Consider the following 7508-nt stretch of genomic DNA (forward strand, 5'->3'; position numbering starts at 1 on the left):
ATCAGATAAGCTTCTCACATTTTACCCTAAGGAAACTATGAACACTTTGAAGGAGCTTACCATGATCATCTTAACTTCCCTCCTCACCCACAGGAATGGGTCCCCAGGATTTTTGCCTACAGTGACCCACCATTATAACCCTGTTAATTGACAAAGCATAGATTCTCCACTCAGAGCCAATAAGTCTTTCTCCCTGAATGTGGAATTGGGACAAAGAAACTCTACTTCAGTCAAAAATGGGATCTTGAAAGAAAGAGATATAATGTATATAATGTATAATTGAAAGAAATGGAAGGGAGCCATCTTCTCCTACCATAAGGCCTAAGCAAGAGAGAAAAATTAAGCACACCACAGGGAAGTACTCAAAAGAGGTTCATCTGATCAGTAAGTCCAGGTCATTGCTTTCCCACCTTCTCTGTGATACCCCTCTGTCACTGAAAATTCTCCAATTGGCTGAAGGTAACTTGAGTTGGTTTCTTACATCAAAAACATAACTAGAAAAAATAGCTTCCCATGCTATTCATTGCAGCAAGGTTTGCAACTTGGAAACAACCTTAATGTTCAGAAGAATTATCAGTACTGGCATATACAGATGTGCAGCTGTTTAAAACAGATATTATGTAGACCACGTAGCAACAAAGTTAAGGGTCTAACTAATAGAAGGCACAATGCAAAATTTCATGCGCATTGGGATGTTGTAATAACAGTTGTAATAACTTATAAAAATATATTTAAGACTAGAAGAAAAGAGAAAACAGAGAAACAAAAAAGGTGGAAAAGGAAATGTAAGGTGGTAAATACCTGAACTTGAACATGGCAGTGGGGTAGAAGTGAAAGTAAAAATGTGAATGATCTATTCAATGAAGCATTGATGGGGGAGATAAGGATTTACATATGGCTAAGAACTTTTGTTTGGGTGACTGTGTCTTGATGCTATTGACACAAATAGAAAAGGACAGGGAAGAAAAAGAAGAAAAGAGAAAGACAGGAAAGCAAAGAGCAACATAATATTCTTGGAGCAAGCACTCCAATATTTTGGAAGAGTTTATACCATTTTGTTAAACATAAAATCATGTCTTAAAAGAAACCTGGAAATCTGGTTTTCACGGAAAACATGAAGTGACCCACCCATATCACTTAGGTAAGACTTAGCAGATCCAGGATCTTATACTGTCCATTATTCCATAAAAAAGAAAATGAAAATGTATTAAGGTGAAGATATTGTTGGCAAAAACTTTTTCAATGACCTATTGATAATGAAACTCTCATTTCATGGTAAAAGTCTTCCCAGAGAAGCATTGTTATTTAGGGATATTGATTTGATAGAGGCTGACAAGTTTTTCAGGTAACTGACAAAACAGTATTTTGAAATGTTTTCCTTTCTAAGAAAGACAGCTCAAGCTAGAGACAAGGACAAGATATATACATGAAAATCTTTCCTAGCAAGAAGCTCTGGATCATAGAGAAGCTGGGCTGTCTCTACAAACCCTGGCTTTGCAACTCACCAGTTGTCTTGTGTAACTTATTGTATTCATAGGTGGTTTATTAGTTGCTTTTCTCATCACTATGACAGAATGCCTAACATAAACAACTTAAAATGAGGAAGGATTTATTTTGCTCAAAGTTACAGAGGGTTCAGTGCATGGTTGCTTGGCACCATGCACTTTGGCAGGAGCATGTGGTAGAGGAGGTTCTTCATCTCGTGGCAGAGAGGAAGCAGAGCAGTAATAGGAAGGGGCCAGGGCAATATATAGCCCCCAAAGACATGTCCCTAGTGACCTACTTCCTCAAACAGACCCCACCTTCCATAGTTCCAACCACCCCACAGTATTCTATCTGTTCAAATTTTGAATCCATGACAAATTAAACTCATTGGCCAGAGCCCTCATGATCTCATCATCTCTGCAAGCACACTCACAGACACAGCCAGGTTTGCTTTGCTACTCTCCTAGATGCTTCCTAACCTAATCAAATTGACAGTCAAGATTAACCACCACGAGTGGTATGTAGTAGATACTCTATAAATGTTGGCCCTTATCAATGTCCAACCAAAGAGTAGGACAATATATCATAACTGCTGCTTCTAGATCAAGGCCTTCAGGAAGACTTAGGGACATTTGGGTCAAGCATGAAGGAGTCTAGTTAAGCACACTAAGCTGCACCAGGCCCTGAAAGTAGGTGGGTAGAGAGATCAGTTGAAATCTAAGCAACAGTTCACACTGGGTTTCCAAGAGAAATTCCAGGTTCCCTTTAAGACACAGACACCAGCACAGGAAATAATTAGAAAATACTCATGTTAAACCTAGAGAAAGACTGATAGGCCAATGGTAGTGGTGACTGGTAGGAAGGGGGAAAAAGTGTGGCTGCCATGGAGAAAGTAATGTTTGCAAGCCACTCAGAGCAAAAGAAGCTACCTGGTTGCCTAGCGATATCAAATGGAACGTTTCACTTAGAGTCTTAGAGGTGACACTTGTTAAGAACTGTATGATATCTGAAATTTTACCCTACTTGCAAGCCTACAAGTGTTCAGGTAAATTAAAACAGACTGGCCTAAACAATCCCTGAGCAGACAGAGTCAGACCTCATAAATGCCCTTAACCTTGATTGATTTGCAAGCAAGTTAAACTTGCTTGAAACTTAACTTGAGTAATTTCTTCTTTTTTTCCCCACACATTTTTATTAGCAAATATTAGCTGCATAGGGAGGTTCATTGTGACATTTCCATATGTGCTTACCTTGCTAACCTTGGTCAGATTTACCCCCTCCATCATTCTCCTTCATCCTCCCCCTGCAATTTCAACAGGTTTCTCTGTTCTGTTTTCATACAAGTATATACAGTACATCAACCATATTCACCATCCTTCACCCTCTCCACTCACCCTCACCCCTCCCACTGGTACCCACTCCCAAATCTTCCTGTCCTTCATTTTTTAAGTGTATATTCATTGTTCAAAGGGATTTCACCAATGAATATATTGTACTTTAATCAGATTAACTTTCTCTACTACTCTCTTTTATAAATACCCATATCAAACAGAAGCAACTAACAAATTTATAATCATGTAACTAGAGATTTTCCAATGGGATAAAGCAAATATAAGGCCACTGTATCACTGTAATCAATCAAATATTTCCCTGACTTTGCTTCTGTGTTTGTCCTAGGAGCCTCCCCCTGGCTTTTCTTCAGTGGAGCTTCTCAACCACTTCTGGTTTAAAGCTGCCCAGTTCATGAATTATTTGTTCAAGTAAACTCTTTCTTTTTTTTTTTTAGCATGTATTAGTTGTACAAGAGTCTCATTGTGATACGTTCACATATGCATATAAAATACCTTAATTAAATTCACCCCCTCTGTCACTTCCCTGAATCCTTCCTTCCCCCCTCTTAAAAAATCTCAACAGATTTCACAGTTAGATTTTCATACATGGGTATAAAGTACTTCAACCATGTTCACCAACTTTTCACCCTCCCCCTTCCCACTGATCCTCACCCCCAAACCTGTTTTGCATTCCTGTTATTCATTTTTTAAAGACTAGATTCCAGTAGGAGGCTGAGATTGGGAGGATTGTGAGTCTAGGCCAGACGAAGGGGAGAAAAGTTTGTGAGACCCCCATCTCAGATCTCAATGGAAAAAAAACTGGACATGGTAGCATGTGTCTGTCATCCCAGCAATGGCAGGAAGCCTAAAATAGGAGGATAGCAGTCCAGGATGGTCTGGACAAAAAGCAAGACATTATCTCCAAAATAACCATAGCAAAATGGGCTTGAGTATGGCTCAAGCAGTAAAATGCCTGCCTAGCAAGTACAAAGCCCTGAGTACAAACCTCAGTACTGCCAAAAAAAAAAATCTACATTATGCTTATGAGAGAGAACATGCATTATTGGTCTTTCTTGGTCTGGCTTATTTTGCTTTCCATGATGATCCCGAGTTCCATCCATTTTCCTGCAAATGACAAAGGACATAATTTTATTCTTCTTTATCAAGTAAACTCTTAAAATTTTTATTGTGTCACAATTTCCTTTGTAGCACAAGTTAGACAAGGGGCCCTGGGTCAGAGACTGAAGGCTTTATTACATGTGGCAAAAGAAATAACCAGAGCATTGTATTGGTTTGCATTGGTTCCTAAGCCCACCAAATTCCATGATGGAGACAAAAAAGACCCATTGAAGATGACAGTACATATAGAAAATTCTGTTATGGAAGAGGAACACTGAGAGGTGAGATTCACTGCTTTCATAGTGAACAGAAACATTCTTGCTATTTATCTCAGCAGGGTTGAGTTCTACAGACATAACCCCAAATAATGGCCTGAGCAAAGGACAACAGAGCCTTGCATTCTGTCTGTTGTTGTCATGTTTCATTTTTTTTTTTTTGAGACAGGGTCTCACTATGTAGCTCAGGCTGGCTTGGAACTCGCAGTTCTCCTATCTCTGCCTCCCAAGTGCTGGGACTTCAGATGTGCACCACCATAGTGCTTTATGAAGAACATGCAAGGATGCTGAATGCCCAGGGAAGATTGCTTCTCCCAGCAGCACTCTTAAGCCAGTATGGAAACATTAGCCAGAGTTGATTCAAAAAAGAGGCCAAGCTAAGTGAAAAGGAAAGAGTATGTGGAAATCCAAAAGTCGGGAGCTGGACAGAGCAGGTGAGTCAGGGGCTGACTCTGGAGACACTGAAGAGGGGCGTATACAGGGTCAAAGCCGTAAGAAAGGATGAGACCTTCAGGGGAGAGAATGCAAAGGAATAACACACCAGAGGAGGAGGCACATGCAATGTGCAGGGCCAGAAAACTGAGCTGTATGGTGCACACCTGTAATCCCAGCACTGGGAGGCAGAGACAGGAGAATTGGCCATTCCAAGCCAGCCAGGGCTACATGATGAGAACTCATCTCAAAAAGGAAGATGATGAAGACTGAGGCAGCCCAGGTAAGCAGAAAGCACAGGCAGGAAGAGAACCAGGCCATGCAAAATTAGAGTGAGAGCAGGCTCAGAGGCTAAGGAGAGCATCCCTGCCCCAGCCCCAGGTGAGGTGAAGTGTCCCCTATGTCCTCTCTGAGCACCTTCTGGCTACTCTGCTGGCACTGAGTTGTGATTGCCCCGGAGTAGGATGCCCTTGTGCTTTCATTTCAATACCCAGAATTTGCAGCAGTACTTCTCATGGTTGCCCTCAACGTTATACTTTTGGAATTAGTGAGGTAGGTAGTAGGTAAGGCAGTTAGTTTCTGGAAATATTATGGCACCTGATTATACAGATAAGTCATTTAAGATGAGGACTGAGAGCAAAGACATTGCTTTGGAAATGGGGAAGTCACAGGTCACAATTGCAGAAGACAGTTTTGTGGAACTGAAGATAAATAAACCAGATCTCTAGGGACCAAGGGGGAGGGGAGTTGGGATAGAAAGCCAAGGTAGTCAGCTGTCAATTATTCTATAAGTGCTGTGCCCCCTGCCCTGTATGCAACCATAGTCAGGTAGAAGCATCTGTTTGGCCTCAAACAAAAGAATGGAAGTGGAAACAATTTCAGTTTTTAAAAATTTCCACAAGTGGTTTCCACAGGCCAGGGGAAGAGGTGGGATCAGGGTACAAAGTGAACACCAAAGCAGTAGTGTCTGGGGGGAATGAAAAAGGCTTACCTCAGCTCCAGAAGAAAGGGTAGAGGAAGGGGGGTTGAGGAGCTCTGACCTGGACTAAAAGTTCCTGCTCCCGGCTTCGGCCTAGAGGATCCTATCAATGATCCTATGTTCCCGCCTCCCTGGAGACCTCTCTGGAGACACCCCTGTCCACAGAGCCTTCCCATCTAAAGGATGTTATGTGCTTGCTACAGGGAAACAGTTCAGGAGGCACTCTCTTTTTAGGACTACAAATGAAGAAAGAAAACTTGAAATTGGACATTATTAGAGACAGCAACTTTTTAAAGGAGTGGACTAGGTGATTTCATCCCTTCCAAAGCAGTGGCCAGGTCATATCCAGAGGGCCTCAACCTAAAAGACTCTCTGTGTGTCCCTCCTAAGACTGGAACAGATTGAGAGCAAGGATGTCCTCACCATTCAGACTTCTGAAACAAAAGTGACCTCCCTAGCAGAGGGCTAAGATGTCAGGAGGTTAACATCTTACTAAATAACAATCACTCTGCCTTCTAATAGAAGTATTACACAGTAGAAAACATGCATTATTCCTCAGGAAAGACAAAAACTTCACTTGCATAGATTTTATGTGTCTTTCTCCCAGAAAGAATTCCTCTCTTATTAAAAAGAACAAATTAGCCAACCACCAGTGGCTCATGCCTGTAATCCTAGCTTCTAGGAGATAGCGATCAGGAGGATCACAGCTTGAAGCTGTCTCTGATCAAATAGTTCGTGAGACCCTAGCTCAAAAAAAAACCCTTCACAAAAAAGGGCTGGTGGAGTGGCTGCTCAAGGTGTAGGTCCTGAGTTCAAACCCTAGTACTGCAAAAAAAAAAAAAAGAAACTAATTAATATAAATGTCCATCAAGGAGAGAGGGACTCTGTTTGGCCAGATAGACCTAGACAGAAGTCAACATCTACAGATCAGCCTAAGCCACTGGGCCCCCATGGATGAAAGGGTTGATTTAATTGGTTATTTGCTATGGGGTAAGGGCCTTCTGTCAATGGGAGCTTGTATAATGCTTGTGGAATTTCCAGCAAAAGGATACTCACTGATGGTCCAACACTTTAAGTCCTTCTAAAACTATTCTATGTGAACCCACCTTTGATTACCCAGCCACCCTCTGAATAGTCAGGACCTTAGTGCCCAAAGGGATGGAACCCTAACACCTTACTTGGGTGGTTGGGTGGGACTAGTTGTCAAGCCTTCCCCTGCTATGTGTGGGGCTCACATCTTTGTCCTGTGGGCTGATTACAAGGATGAAAATTAAATAGCTGAATCATCTTGAGTCCAATCCTGTGAGGGGCTTGTTGTACTGAGGCTAGTCTGGACTACATAAGGAGACCCTGTCTCACAAAAAAGAAAAGGAGAAGGAGGAAGGAAGGAAAGAAGGAAGATGAAAAGAAGAAGGAGGAGAGGAGGATGGGAAGAGGGAGAAAGGAAAGGGAGGGGGGAAGAAGAAAGTAAAGAAATAGAAAGCAGGCTGGGTGCAGTGACTCATGCCTATAATCCTCAGGAGGCGGGGATGGGGGGATCACAGTTGGAGGCCAGCCTGAGCAAAAAGTTCATGAGACCTCATCTCAATCAATAAAAGCTAGGTGTGGTAGCACACACCTGTCACTCCAGCTGGGTGGGGAAGTGTAAATAGGAAGACCACAGTATAGGCCAGCCCAGGCATAAATGCAAAACCCTGTCTTAAAGATAAATACAGCAAAAAGGGATGAAGGTGTGGCTCAAGTGGTAGAGTGCCTGCCTAGCAAGCACAAGACACTAAGTTCAACACCCAGTACCGCCAAAAAGACCAGAAAAGAAATACAAAGCAATCCTGGAAGGGAGGCCAAGGCAGGTTACCACGGAACTATCAGGACAAATTTGCAAGGTAT

The sequence above is a fragment of the Castor canadensis genome, chromosome 2 (genome assembly GCF_047511655.1).
Source record: "Castor canadensis chromosome 2, mCasCan1.hap1v2, whole genome shotgun sequence".
NCBI classification, from domain to species: Eukaryota; Metazoa; Chordata; class Mammalia; order Rodentia; family Castoridae; genus Castor; species Castor canadensis.